Source organism: Salminus brasiliensis, chromosome 10 (assembly GCF_030463535.1).
Source record: "Salminus brasiliensis chromosome 10, fSalBra1.hap2, whole genome shotgun sequence".
NCBI lineage: Eukaryota > Metazoa > Chordata > Actinopteri > Characiformes > Bryconidae > Salminus > Salminus brasiliensis.
This window is the reverse complement of record NC_132887.1, coordinates 33,596,301-33,611,654: the sequence shown is the minus strand read 5'-3', so window position 1 is coordinate 33,611,654 and position 15,354 is coordinate 33,596,301. Positions and strand designations below refer to the sequence as shown.

The 15,354-nt window shown below is 37.2% G+C and overlaps 1 protein-coding gene across 1 annotated transcript in view; it reads right to left on the bottom strand.

Moving 5' to 3' along the window:
• Nucleotides 1-15,354, bottom strand: part of fut8a (fucosyltransferase 8a (alpha (1,6) fucosyltransferase)) — an 83,197-nt gene that overhangs the window by 49,092 nt on the left and 18,751 nt on the right. Inside the window, exon 2 of the mRNA XM_072689905.1 lies at nt 3,497-3,555. The gene's annotated coding sequence lies outside the window, so the exon portion shown is untranslated. The remainder of the gene's footprint in view (nt 1-3,496; nt 3,556-15,354) is intronic.

Here is a 15,354-nt window from a genome sequence, read left to right as displayed (position 1 = left end):
ATGAGGATGGTGCAGAATCGAAGAAGACTTTGAAGAAAGGCTTTTGTACTGTGGCTGTGACCCACAACTCTACTTTCAGGTAAATCAACACTGGTGTCACACAGTGATACTGAATTTTAGGTTTAAAATAACTAAAACAACTAGTTTCTGGTAGATGTTTACAACACTGTGTAAGATGACATTTTAAGAAAAAAGTCCAAAAACACTGTCCAAAAGTTACAGCAGTTACAAAGAATGGGGTTCACAAAGTTAGAACGTAGAATAGTAGAATAGAACGCAAACGTAGAACAGTAGTGTGAAGAAAATCTAAATGACATGTAACCTTTTCCACAGATGCAGCTTAAAACAGAAGTTGTAAGGCTAACACTGCTACTGAACATTAGACTTTAAACTGTCACTGTTATCTCATCAAATTAAGTACATGCGTATCATACATCTTATTTCCTTCACAAACTTACTGAAAATCTACATAAACAAGCTAAAAACCAAAGCTGTGGTAAAACTGCATGGCTAGACCTAGCTACAATTACCATCACGTATTGTCTATATAGCTCAAACTAGGCTGCAAAGCACAGAATGATACCACACACAGAGGTTTACAGACAATAATGATGGATATGAATGTCATGACAATAGTGAGCTTTTAATTCTTTTTTTGAACCGTTCTTTTTCTGGGACAGAATGAGTGTCCAACAAATCTGTAATATAAAAAAACAAGAATTTGGTGCACAAATTGGTACATTGCATTGTGTAGTACATTGTACATTGTAAGTCCAAAGAACTCAGACCTGCACAGATCTGAGCACAACACAAGAATCACCAAAGACACAAGCCTGACATGAACTGGAAGCTGCTGGAACACCAGTGTCAAAGAGATTGTTGTATAAAAAAAAAGCCCCTGCTCCGAAAGCAGCACTTGCAAGCTTGACTAAAGTTTGCAGCTTGGACAAAAAAAAAAAGCCTTATTGTCCGGAGGAAAACTTATTGTCTGATGAGAGATCATAAATTTCATAAACAAGTCAAGATTTTTAAAGGAGTAAAGGCTGATTTTTGCTTCTTTGTCTACGCAATGCCTACGCCATTGTGAGCATTTATACTTTTGGGTAGATGCGTCTGCATCACTCTGAAAAACTCTAGTCTGTCAAAGTTTTTTTTAATGCCACTGTGTTAAATAGATAACGACTAAAACTGAATGGATTATGTTGGAACAGAATAACTGATGCTAACTTTTAGTAAAATTTCTGCAACAAAAAAGAGAGAGGACATGGACAAGGAAATGCAGGTAGATTTAATGATTCGTTTCATCATGTGCAACAATTTATCTCACAATCCATGATCCATATTTGTCCAACTGAATTTAAAAATGGCGGCAAAGGCGATAGAACGATGCTGCAAACTTGAACAATAACCGCTGTTGCGGTCTGCGTCACCGCAACGTGGTTACATTTCTGCAAAGGGTACACAGCTACATGTATGCTACGGCGAAGACTTGATGCAAAAGCATATATCTTTCTTAAAGGTAAGATATTCAACCCCAAGAACACTGTACCAACTGTTAAGCAACATGCACTAAGACTTTTCTGTTGCCAGTGGAAATGCTACATTCCACAAAGTGGATGGACGAATAAAACACTACCTTAGAATTCTTCAGCATAAACCACAAACCATGGTTGTGGAATGAATAAAGCAGGCTAACGTTAAACATTTGGCATGGTCTTTTAAATCAACTTAACTCGACTTAACTTTAAATCAACTTAACCCGTTTGAAAATATGTGGACATTTGCCTTTGAAAATAGAGTCTGTGCTAGAAAAAACAATAAATATAACTAAAATCTACCAATTCTACTCAAAGGAGTGTTATAGTGTATATTATATCCAATATCCAACCAGAGTTCTGCCAGAAACTTGTTGATGGCTACCAAAAGTGTCTGGTCAGGGTAAAACCTGCCTAGCCTAATATTGCCATGACATTTGTGTAGGTAAACCTCTGACCACAACTATGTACTGGTGAGGTAAGAGGTGGTTTCGGTTACTCTCAATGGTTTCCTTACCATTTAGCTATGCAGAAGTTATGTTTTTTTTTAAAAAAAGGGTGTCATACTGGTTCTAAACCACAGTGAGACAGATCAAGATCTTCTTAGCCAATTGAGATAAGACTGGTCACAGTGAAAGTCCAGCATTTGTAAGCAACATTAGCCTAGCATCTCACTGTTCAAACTAAATAAGCACTGTTTCACTACATCTGGGGTAAGTGATGAATTATGTTTTTTTACTTGAAATATCATCTCACACCACAATCATTTGGAAAATGTAGTGTCATTCTATCAATGCTTCTCAGCATTCATTTCTGGTCTGTCTTTACAATGCTAGAAAGAAAGTGGGGCAGTGTGAGACACAAGGCCTTTTCATAAATAAAACAGTATTGCTGGAATTACTATTGGCTTCTATTGCTGAATGTATCAGTGACCGGTTCAGGTCAGGGTTTGCAGAGTCACACATGGCTGTCGTAGCGCTGCCTCTTGTGATTGGTAAGCTCAAGTAGCTGCCCTGGTTTGACGGCAGCAAGACAGAATGACAGCATGTGAGAGAGTGAGAGTGAGTGTGTGACTGAGAGGGTGGGGGGTTATAAGGCAAGTGCATGTTGCTGCTGTCACGCTCTAGTTGGCCTGATGAAAGATGCCTGGGACACATTTAAGAGACCAGGGTAAGGGTGAGAGGGAGCAAGAGCATGTAAGGGAAGAAGAGACAGAGAGTAAGAGTGAGAGAGGGATGGGGAGAGAGAGAGAGGGCCTGTGGGCCTGTGTCTGGCATTCTCCTCTGCTGGCTCTATGCTCACAGTGGCAGCAGTCTGACTCATATTCAGCTGCTCTTAGAGCCCACACATTTGGAGGATAGATCTACAGGGAAAAGCAAGTATGACCATGAACTGGCCACCTCACCGCTCTCACGCTGAATGAATGAACACATACATCAGTGGGTCATAGGTTCATCTGTTATCGAGATTCATTACATTACATTTGCTTTTCTTAAAAGATTATAGGGATCATCAGTACTTGTAGAAACATTATTCTAAAGACAGATTTAAGCTAATAACGGAGATTGATTATTTCATAACCAAAAACTTGATTTTCTAGTCTAGTACCTGTTTACATGATTACTGAATTTACTGTAACAATTAAAAAATGTCTTCGGGGGCTCTCTCTGGTGGGTAGATGCCACTCTCTCCCCTTGTGACTCTTAAAGCAATGCACAGGCGTCTGTTGGCTGGTGCGGTGGACCAGGCGCTTTCTTTCGAGAATGTCAGCTACACTAGTTAAATTCTTAATCCCCTAGTTCTAGTTCCACTGCCAAAATGCAACACAATACGATTTGTTGTGCTGTTACATCCAGAATACTCTATTATAATTCTCTATATCACCCATGCTACACACATGTTGTGACACACACACACACACAAACACACATACATCACATCTGCTCTTTCTTTGAGCTTACCTTATTCAGCTTCTTTGTGAAACTGCTAGGCCAGGACACCAGAGGTCTGCCTCTTCCTCCTGTAAAATAAAGAAAACGTTTATGTCACTGACTCATTTATGTCACTGAAATATTCTCTCTGCTTTCTTAGCAGCAGCATCACACACAAACCCTGACTGGGTCATTTTTCTTCTTCTTTAAGGATGCTCAGGGTATAGCACAGCACCTTAAGACTGTTCTGAAGAGGGAGAGATGTGTAGGTTTACTGCTGTTCATTCTGAACCACAACCAAAACTTGTTGCTATCACTATTCCCTAATCCATTGTGATAGCTCAGTAACAGTCCCTGCACACACTTGCTTGCACACTCGTGGCGACTGAGGACAGATGGGGGTGTCAGCAGTAATAGAAAGCCATTAAGCAAATCTCCAACCCAAAATCAACAGCATACACACCTAGATACACTCCTCAAGAAAAGGCCCAACATGCTCATCTTGACACACTGCCTTTATAATCGCATCAAAGTTTTTACATTTGGCACAAAAAATACCACTTCCCACACACAAAAAATGCAATCATACATAATTGAAACCAAAATTGAGCTTTAAATCACCATTCCAATTTCTTCACAGAGAGGCTCAAGCCACTTCCATGCCAGGAAAATAAAAGGATCCATATTTCATGGCGTTGCCTCCACTGTAGAGGAGAGACCAGATCACAAATCCTTTGCCTGCGCTATAATTGAAAAAGACACAGCATGGCTATTTATGTTTTATTAAAGGGGCCACATCCCGAAGTGGCACACCTATGAAACCTGGCTGCTCAATATTTCAGAAGCAGACACTGGGATTCGGACTGGGAGGAGGGAGGTGTGTGGCTTATGTCTGTACAAGGGCAAATGATTTATGAGAGGAAGACAATAGGCTGCTGTTAGACAGCACACTCCCTTTCAGGTTGGACTGGGAACAGAGATGTTCCTTTGGGTGCAAGTGCTTCGTTCGCGCTTCTCTGTCACTATGTTTGTGTTGAAACTGGTTGTGGCACAGACTGGAAAAACTTTACAGACCAGAGCCTTGCCAGAATCTCATTTAACCTAATGAAATGAACCCAATTTTACATTTAGATTTTCTACTAGAGGCTAGCGATCCAGTTTTCTGTCCCCCGATCTGATCCAAGTACTGAGTATCGGCCAACATCAGTCTGATCCCATTTTCAAAGTGGTTGGCGTAGCATAGTGGATAACAACATCACATTCCTGGCCCAGGCAAGCACACATCACTACACCTTAAAGCAAGACTCTTAACGCTATCCTCACCCTATATAATGTGATTCAAATGGAAGCCGCTCTACATAGCTAAATAAAAGTAAATTTGCTGATTAATAGAGTAAAATTACTTAATTTTCTTTAACATTGATCCAGTTTGACTGACCTAATGCTTCCTGATGATTTTGCTTCCAGGTACTTTCGCTGCCAGGTACTGTTTTATGTGTGCATAGTGAAATCTATAAAATGCTCTACACAAATGACTTTTTTGTGTACAATCAGATACAACTATGTGTTATGAATACAGTGTACAGTAGATTTGTCCTTTCTCTTGACTTTTACCAAGCTTCTAATGAACCAGCTTTAATTAAATATGTTGCAGGAGTGTGTTTTCTACATTTTTAGTTGTGGGTCACTCACACTAAATAACTAAAACAACAATAATAACAAATAAAGAAAATGCTTAACTTTGAACTTTTACACAGAATTCAGTTCAAAGTGTAGTGAACAAAACAGCAAGAATTTGAGAAAAGAAACAAATGTGACAAATGTAACAGAAACACACCTAGTAGTAGTAAAAATAGTAGTAATACGTTTTGAAATAGAAAAATAAATAAATTAATAAAATAGAACACAGTAAATTGAGGGCTTAAAAGAAACAATAGGTATGACATCTTATGATATTGTCTTTTGTCCGGTTACAAATGACACTAATATAGCCAACAATGTGATCTATCACAAGCATACAAAATAAATCTTACAACTAATAACACAAAATTAATTTATGGATTTTAGGAAGTTGTACAGTACAATTTCTTATTAGTTTGAACAGGATTTTTGCCAGGATTTTGTACAGCTTTTCCACACTTTCTATAAAAGACTGAAGACTTAAAGCATGCATAAGTGTTGTTTTTGGTTAAACTATATACACTATATGTTACACACACATTATATATATATATATATATATATATATATATATATATATATATATATACACACACACACACACACAAGAACAAAGTTGTTGGTATCCCTTGGTTAATGAAAGAACAATGGTCACAGAAATAACTTAAATCTGACAAAAGTAATAATAAATAAAAATGCTATGAAAATTAACCAATGAAAGTCAGACATTGCTTTACAACCATGCTTCAACAGAATTATAAAAAAATAAACTCATGAAACAGGCCTGGACAGAAATTATGGTACCCTTAACTTAACATTTTGTTGCACAACCTTTTGAGGCAATCACTGCTATCAAACGTTTCCTGTAACTGTCAATGAGACTTCTGCACCTCTCAGCAGGTATTTTGGCCCACTCCTCATGAGCAAACTGCTCCAGTTGTCTCAGGTTTGAAGGGTGCCTTTTCCAGATGGCATGTTTCAGATCCTTCCAAAGATGCGTAATAGGATTTAGGTCAGGGCTCATAGAAGGCCACTTCTATAGTTCAATATTTTCCTCTTAGCCATTCTTGGGTGTTTTTAGCTGTGTGTTTTGGGTCATTATCCTGTTGCAAGACCCATGACCTGCGATTGAGACCAAGCTTTCTAACACTGGGCAGCACATTTCTCTCTAGAATCCCTTAACAGTCTTGAGATTTCATTGTACTCTGCACAGATTCAAGATACCCTGTGTCAAATGCAGCAAAGCAGCCCCAGAACATAACAGCCTTCTCCATGTTTCACAGTAGGTACAAAGTCCTTTTCTTGATATGCTTCATTTTTCCGTCTGTGAACATAAAGCTGATGCGTCTTGGCAAAAAGTTCCAATTCCCAGAGCTTTGGGGCTTGTCAACATGTAGTTAGTGGCAAATTCCAGTCTGGTTTTTTATGATTTTTAACAATGGTGTCATCCATGGTCGTCTCCCATGAAGTCCACTTTGGCTGAAACAACGACAGATGGTACGATGTGACACTGATGTTCCTTGAGCTTGAATTTCACCTTTAATCTCTTTAGAAGTTTTTCTGGGCTCTTTTGTTACCATTCGTATTATCCATCTCTTTGATTTGTCATCAATTTTCCTTCTGCGGCCACGTCCAGGGAGGCTGGCTACAGTCCCATGGATCTTACATTTCTGAATAATATGTACAACTATAGTCACAGGAACATCAAGCTGCTTGGAGATGGTCTTATAACCTTTACCTTTAACATGCTTGTCTATAATTTTCTTTCTAATCTCCTGAGACAACTCTTTCCGTCGCTTCCTCTGGTCCATGTTGAGTGTGGTACACACCATGTCACCAAACAGCACAGAGACTACCTGTAGCCCTATTTATAGATCTACTAACTGATTACAAGATTGTAGACACCTGTGATGCTAATTAGTGAACACACCTTGATTTAACATGTCCCTTTGGTCACATTATTTTCAGGGGTACCATCATTTTTGTCCAGGCCTGTTTAATAATTTTTTTTAAATAATTCTGTTGAAACATGGTTCAAAATCAATGTTGGAATTTCATTTGTTCATTTAATAGAACTTTTATGTATTATTACTTTTATCAGATTCAAGTTATTTCTGTGACTATATATATATATATATATATATATATATTTTTTTTTTTTTTTTTTTTGCCACGAGTCACCAGATTAGAGGCGAAAGGTGAAGTGCATACCCTCAGGGAGGTGAAAGGTCACCGGGGATGCGCTTGGTACCACAGCTGTACTGTTGTCAGCGTAACGGGCATCAGCTGCTGACTGACACCATTCTCCTCAGGCATTTTGGCAATGGAGGACAGCAGAGCTGGGCCTCAATTTTCTATTACCGCTATCTCCTCAAATAGTCACTATTATACCATAATAAAAAGGTCAAGAATTGTAGAGGTCATTAATCAGCATATTTATTAAATTTACAATTAAATTCCCTTAATATATAACATAATAATTGGCAGTGCAATGATGCATGAAAAAACATGGTTCGTGCACACAGTCATTCAGAGAATACACGGTAAGCATATTCCCAAACACTTGCGGTAGCAGCTGTGTTACTAGCCCAGGCTGCAAGCACAGTCACACCCATGAGAAGTACATTGAGTGCTTTTTGCCTGTGTAAATGCCTTTTGCCTTTTGTGACATGGCGTGAGCTCTGTGTCACTTGACTCATGTCAAAAATAATCATTTTTGTCTGAAGGACTGGTTACTTCTCATAGACACATATATCTAGAAGCCGCATCACCCGCTGGATTATGCGCCAAACGTTGGCATCATACTGGTCCAGGGAACTTCTCATATTTGTACATCATACAGTCAAAACCAGATATCAGGGAATTACCTTTTACAGCTAAGACTGAACTGTTTTGACTGCATTTGCCCATTATAGCATGATGTTCAGACCTATATATTATGTTTCTATATTAACTATATTATCATTATATTATAATTAACAACTTGTTAACAACAACTATACTAATATAGTATAATATATTTCCGTAGTATAATATATTTCCATTACACTACTGTTTATACTACATACAGTAATATGCTTTACTGCTGTTACACTGTATAGTATTGTACTACTACTACTACCCATTTTACACTATATTATATTTACATTCCATACTATTTAAACTGTACTAAGTATTTTTTTTTACCATATCATGTAAATATGTCATGAATTTCCCCTCTAGGAATCAGTAAAGGTGTTTTATCTTAGATTTGTCTTTGTCTGTAGTTGTGTGCTTTGGAGTATATCCTGTATCTGGAAATACAGAAAGCAGACTGAGTGTCTCACTATTTGATTTGTTTTTGCTTGTTTTGTTACATTTCTCTCAATGATGGTCAATTATTAGAGCTTAAAGATGCACTTTAAACATTTCAAAATGATTTCAAAGTGAATTGGCTGTGTTTTGATCTGGAGCACAAAAAAGGCAAAATGAGGAAGCAGACAGAAAATATTATTTTCACAATATAAAAAACCTAAACAAAAACCCTTGAATATTTGAAATGATTTATAAAAAATGAGAAAAGTAAATGTAATTGTGCTTTTAAACCAGAAAACCTGCAGCTCCCACATTTACTTGCATTTGTTTACAGGGCAGTGGACCAACATTGCAGATTGCACCTGGACCAATATGGCAGATGCATTGACATATCTAAGCAACGCATCTAGGTGTATTTTTCTTAGCTTAACTGTATTAAGATCATCTGAAATGGTAGAGAGAGTGTTTCATGTGATGATCACATTACCATTTAACAATCTTTAATTTGAGCTAAGAGGAAAACCCAGCCCTATAGCTAACAGCATAAAACAGAGCATTAAAATGGAACATATATGTTCAATCATGTCAGAAAGTTATGACCACCTACTTAATAGTGGGAATAACCAGCAGTGGCGCATCAATTTCTCTGTACCACTCTGTTCCACGGAATCACTGTTCTCCAATGGCCCACCGGCCATTGATGCACCACTGTTATGCAGTCAATACTACTCTGTCCACCAAAAAATCTTCATTTATATGTACATATGTATATTCGTTTTTTTATGGTTTCAGACACTATATGACTATATATGAAAATTATGTGTAAAATATGCTGCATAGAAAAACTATATTGCCTGACTTTATCTGGATTTACATATTTACAGATAACAGTATAAAGTATAAAGAAATAACAGTATAACAGTACAAAGAAACTACATAATGTTTGTGATTATGTAACTGAAAGTTGTGCTTACATTACTTGTGGTCATTGAGTTTGAATTACATTTAATGTAGCTCCAGCACAAAGCTAAACAACAAACCTTGGCCACCAAATGTGTACTGAACAACTACAGTCATGTGAAAAAGTTAAGACACCCCATGAAACCTTTGTTAAGGACAACATCTTCCCTCAGGGACAGGGGCTACACACATGTGGTTTTTAATGGGAGGAGTGTCAGAAATAATATCAGAGCATGATTTTAAAGATAAAACCTATATCAAGAACAGGACATCTGGAACAATGTGCTTTGGACAAATTAATGCAAAATAGAAATTATTTGGACACAGTAACCGAGGACATGTTTGGCATAAGCTAGACACAGCATTTGAGCACATGAACCCATACCAGCTGTGAAGCATGGAGGTGGAAATGTCATGGTTGGGGGTGCAGTAAGGCCTGGAGAACTCTCCAACATAGAAGCCACTAGGAATTCTTTATGGTATTAGAGGGCGCATGAGGGAAATGTAAGACCATCTGTCTAAAAACTAAAGCTGAAACATCACAGCTGAAAGAATTCTGCATGGAGAAATGGGGAAAACATACTCACAAGTGATGTCAGACACTAGTATGTCATTATAGGAAACATCTAACTGAACTTATTTCAGCCAAGTGGGGAAATGGCAGCTATTAGGGCATAGGGAGTCTTTTTTCACAAAATTTGTCACAAAAATTACTCAATAAATCACAAGATTAACTCTAGTGTCTCACCACTAAACATACTGACATATCGTTGCAGCCACAGAAAGAAATCTCTCTTCTAAATCTTCTAAATGTCATTTTTACAGAAGGAAAAAATCTTATTAACTTTCAATATAAGTCAATGTAAAAACAATTTCAAGTAATTTTAAAGCAGTTCTACTGGATCATTCATCAATTTTTAATATACTGTAAACAACCACTACCATATAAAAAATGTGATATGCTTTCAATATCATGACATCACAGTGAACGTACGTGAAAATACTAACAAAAAAGTTGCATTTTTATTAATTACATACATTACAAATTATTAAGATACATTTCTTCAGATTTATTGATTGTCAAATAAAATAAAATAATAAAAACATTTTATTTGTATATGGTGTTGTCACAACGCAACACAATCAGTAATTAGCAAAAAGACAAGAAATCAACAATCTAAGAAGACATGACAACCTAAGACCTCACTATTAAATTACCTCCACCTTTTAGTAATTTTTAAATTAAGATCAAATGTGACCAACATTTGACCAAATTACTTTAGATGCATTGGAGCTGCATTAGAGAATGGAACAAAATTAACAACCGTCTATTGTCTTTTCACTGCCTTAAAGAAATGTTCATATTAAACTTACAGTAAACTAATTGTGTCCTTTTACATCATACATGTTATCGGTTAAGCCACAGGGTTCAACATGTACACTTAATACCTTAAATATCTTAAACAACAGAGCAACCACTGTGAGTCTCGGAATAAAGTAGACAACAGGATGTCATACAGTGTCAATAGCCACAAAAGCAGTATATTCTAGATTACTTAACAACCCAACAGAGCTTGAGGCATGGGTGCAATTATTTAGGCATGCAGGAGTACACAATGATAATTTGCTTCTATTTCGTCTTCCATAAGCTTTCATAATTACTAGTAATTGCTGAATAATTACAATTAGGTTCAGTACATGTGCGCACATTTTCTTTCTCAAACAATTCATATGTCACTGCTCAGGTTTTTTTTATTATGATTGAAATCAACATGGTATTCTAGCTTTGATCTACAATTTGGCTTGTGGTATACTACTTTATAAAACACTGTACTTTTATGATGCACAAACAATTATAAATTGCAAACATTAACAAATTATTTTTTAGCAATTTTTCACCCATTTCTTATTGTTTGCTGGTATTGAAAAACATTGTATTGAGATGATTTATTTATGAATTTAGAAGCCTGTTACACCCCTGGTGGGCTTGTGTTAGGCTCTCTTTTGAGGGGGAGCAGCACAGATGGGTGTTTCTGGATGGCTGCTTGTCCTAGCGGGGTCAAAAGCAGTGGGAGGCGCTGGCAGTCCTTTATGTCCCACCTCTTTGCAATACACAGAGGCTCACACATGCACTACCCCCACTTAGTGTAAATATGTTGTGTGTACATGATTGTGTGTTATATAGTAATCAAGAGCACTCCTTGAACCAGGACAACAGGCACATGTTTCACCTCCGGGTGAGAAAGAAGAAAACGTAAGCTGTGGCATCTCAGTAGAAAACACTGACAGAAACACACTCATCCTCAAAACAACATCTAATTATAGAACAATCTTACACATATACACACATTTTGCATATGCACTTATTGCACTAGGTATTGAGAAATCTGCAGAGCAAAACTGTGCTTTTTTTTAACAATGAATCACACCCCCTGTCTCTAAAAGAGGTGCTTCCCCAGAGGCCACTGGGCACTGTTTAACAGGAGCGGTGCTGTGATCAGGGACAGTAATATTAGCATTCAGCTACGTACAATCCGCAAGGGAGGCCTGCATACAAAGGCATGTTTGTATCGTAAATCTTATTAACTTTTTATTGTAAACAACCACTACCAGATAAAAAATGTGATATGCTTTCAATATCATGACATGCCCCACGTTGGGCGTAGTTTCTAGGGGCAGTGGTGGCTCAGCGGTTAGAGCGCCAGGCTATCGATAACAGGGTTGTGGGTTCGATTCTTGAACATCGCCCTTTACTCTCTCTGCTCCCTGGGCACTGGAGTTGGCTGCCCACTGCTCTGGGTGTGTGTATTCACTACCACAGATGGGTTAAATGCAGAGGACACATTTCACTGTACACTGTACAGTGACAAATAAGTGCACCTTTACATCACAGTGAAATTACATCACAGTGCACATTTTAGATTATATCATGGGTATCATTAACACAATTACAACATTAGGAAACTGCACATATTATGGAAATCCTAAAGACAGACTAAGATCAACTGTAGTCTTTAAACAACAAGACCCAGTGTATAGTATGCAGATAAACTGTGCATAGTAACTAGTACAGCTGACTGCATGTCAGCTCATTATTCCTCAGCTTTCATTTATTTATTTTAACTTTTTACCCTGTTTCATCTTAAAACAACATTATGTAGCACTTTAACCTTAAAAGAATTGCTTCAATGTTTGTTAAATGATGATAAATGATTTTGGTTGTACAATATATTAAGAGTAACATTATTATAATATTAATATTGAATATAATATTATTATTAAAATTAAATTAAAATAATTACAATTATAGAATATAGTATAATTATATTAAGAATAATATTTGCTGGTAATATACTGTATTATATCTACTATGTTTTTTATGTATGGCCTAGAAAAACATAAAATGATGAATTGTCCAAATAATCATTAGAATGGCGTGTATGTGTGTGTGTGCACCAGTGCCAAAACTATACCAGCATTTGTGCTGCTAATGCCAAAATAGAACACCAATTCCATTAAACAGTTTTTAACACAGACAATATGTCGGTAACGTGAGATCTTTTCACACTTTAGACGAGCAGTAACAAAAACGCCCACTGCTAAATCTGTAATGCCAGTATAGCAAGGTATGACTGACCTGTAAAGTTCTGCAACAATATGTACAAACCAGATGGTATAGTACAGTTGCATGGCTGCCAGTTGGCTTTAAAAAACGACCAGTTTCTTCAGTTAAAACCACTGCTTTTTTTTTTATGATTTTCTCTTCTTATTGCTTTGAAATTAAGCTTTTAATTCACACTTAGCACCTTTAAGCTTCTTTACATTAAACATGGATTCCTCTGTTATTTTGGTTGTGGCACAATGACCATTGTTCAGGCATTGGAGATTGTTTTAGTCAGCCAGTGTTGATATATTTCTGTGTATTTTACAGAAGCTCTGCTGTAAGGACGCTTTTGCTGTGTTAGACAGGACTTAAAAATGAAGAAGTGGGCTTGTGCCACAAGGGACTCATTTTAGTCATTTTAGTAAACTGCCTCTCCTCAGTATGGCCTACGCCTGCTTGTTCTACACAGCATGAAGTTGCATACAGGCCAGAAGTTTTTTTATCAAAAGTTTTTTCTCTAGGTAACTAGGTACTAGGTAAGTGTACTGCTGCTTAACCTCACTCACACTTGTGTAAAATCCTGTAATATTACTCTACTGTGTCAGTGCACATGCTTCTTTCACTTTCAGAGACAGTTCTGTATCTCTCAGCATGTCCAGGAATGCATCCTTTAGCGGTAGCTCAAAACACAAATCCGCTTCCTGGCTGTAGGGGGAGCCCAAAAAGGAGAAATGCCAATTCTTACTTGTACTGCTTTAAGAGTCTTTAACAAATTCTTTACCGTATGGACACAGATTGTTCCTCAAGTGGGTTGCTGTGACATGAGATATGAATTTGCTTCTGCACAACTGTTGCACCCCACTAGCTTTTCCTCTTTTCTCCCTTTTTTTTAATCTCTCTCTTGTCCTTTTGTTTGGATTTTGGTCATACGCAAGCTTCTACATGTGCTTTTGTGTTCTGTTCAGACAGGTTTTCTCCATTTTGTCTAATTTTTTAACTTTTTTATTTTTTGTAATGCTAAAATCATATTTGCAATAACTGTAAGAACATTTACTCCTGTTTTTTTTCTTTTTGAGACATTTTACAGTCATTCACACTATGACTGGATGTTTTTCATAGTTTTTTTTTTCTTTTATTTTAGTTCTGTTATCCAACACTTGTGTCCATAAACATACACCCCCGCTAGCAGGACTTAGGGTTGTTACGTAAAACAGCTGGCTAATTTTAATCAGAGCTCTGCAGCCTGTTTTAATTAATTGAGATTTAAGACCTGTTACTTACTAAAAAAAACAACACCACCGCCATCACTGGTTGTTTGGGCACAAACATGCCTTCGAGGAAAAAGGAAGCAGAGTAATGGAGGAGAGAAGTGAAACAGCTGAGGGGGAGGATGCTGGAGGATGTGCTGTTTTCTGCAGCTCCACTTCCACACATGCAGATTTTCTTTGGCTTGATATTCGTTCTGCATCCAGAATATCACTTCTGGAGAATGCCTTCATAGATCAGGCGAATTAGCCATTTTTACACCATGTCTTATGTTGCACTGAAATGTGACAGAATGTAACAAAAACAACTTACTATGAATAACTGCAGGAAAAGAGCCTGGACTGTGGGAAACCTTATGCATCAAGAAGAGAAGCTGACTGTAGACTGTACACACAAACAAGGCTGAACTGCTCTGAGCTGATTGGATGCATGACCTGCCACGTAGACTGTGCCAGCCAAGAGAGAAAGATTGAGACATGCCCCTCAGACTTCAGAAGATGGAGTTGCTGAGAAACAGGCCTCACCAAAAAAGCATATAGTAAAACTACACAAATTTACTGAGGTTTCCCATAGCAACTGTAGGAACCTTTCCAATTGCAACCTGGGACAATTACCAATGTTTTTAAAGTACAAAAGTATCATAGACATATCATATATGGATGCAAAAGGGCAATCTGTCAACTGTTTTGATGGTAAATTAAGTAAGGTTTTATAAAAAAAAAGAGGCCAAACAATAAAAACCGAAGAAAAAGAAAAGCATGTATAGCCTTCCTTATGAATATGCTAAAGTACTTCAGTGGAGGCAAACAAGGAGTCCCTTAAAAATAATTCATTCACTTATTAAAACTATATAAAAAATCACATAAAAAATTCACATAAACAGTTATTAGTCTGGCTCTGTGTTTTACTGTAAATTACCATCTGGAGAATTCAAACTTGGATGTCTCTATCCAATTCAATGACATGGAAGTGCAGTGAGGTTACTAGTTAGCAGCCACAACAAAAGCTAAAGTTGGCTTCTACATCTAACTCTTCATTCCTTCTTAAATAGAGCTGCAGTTCCATTGTGTACATTTCAACATCA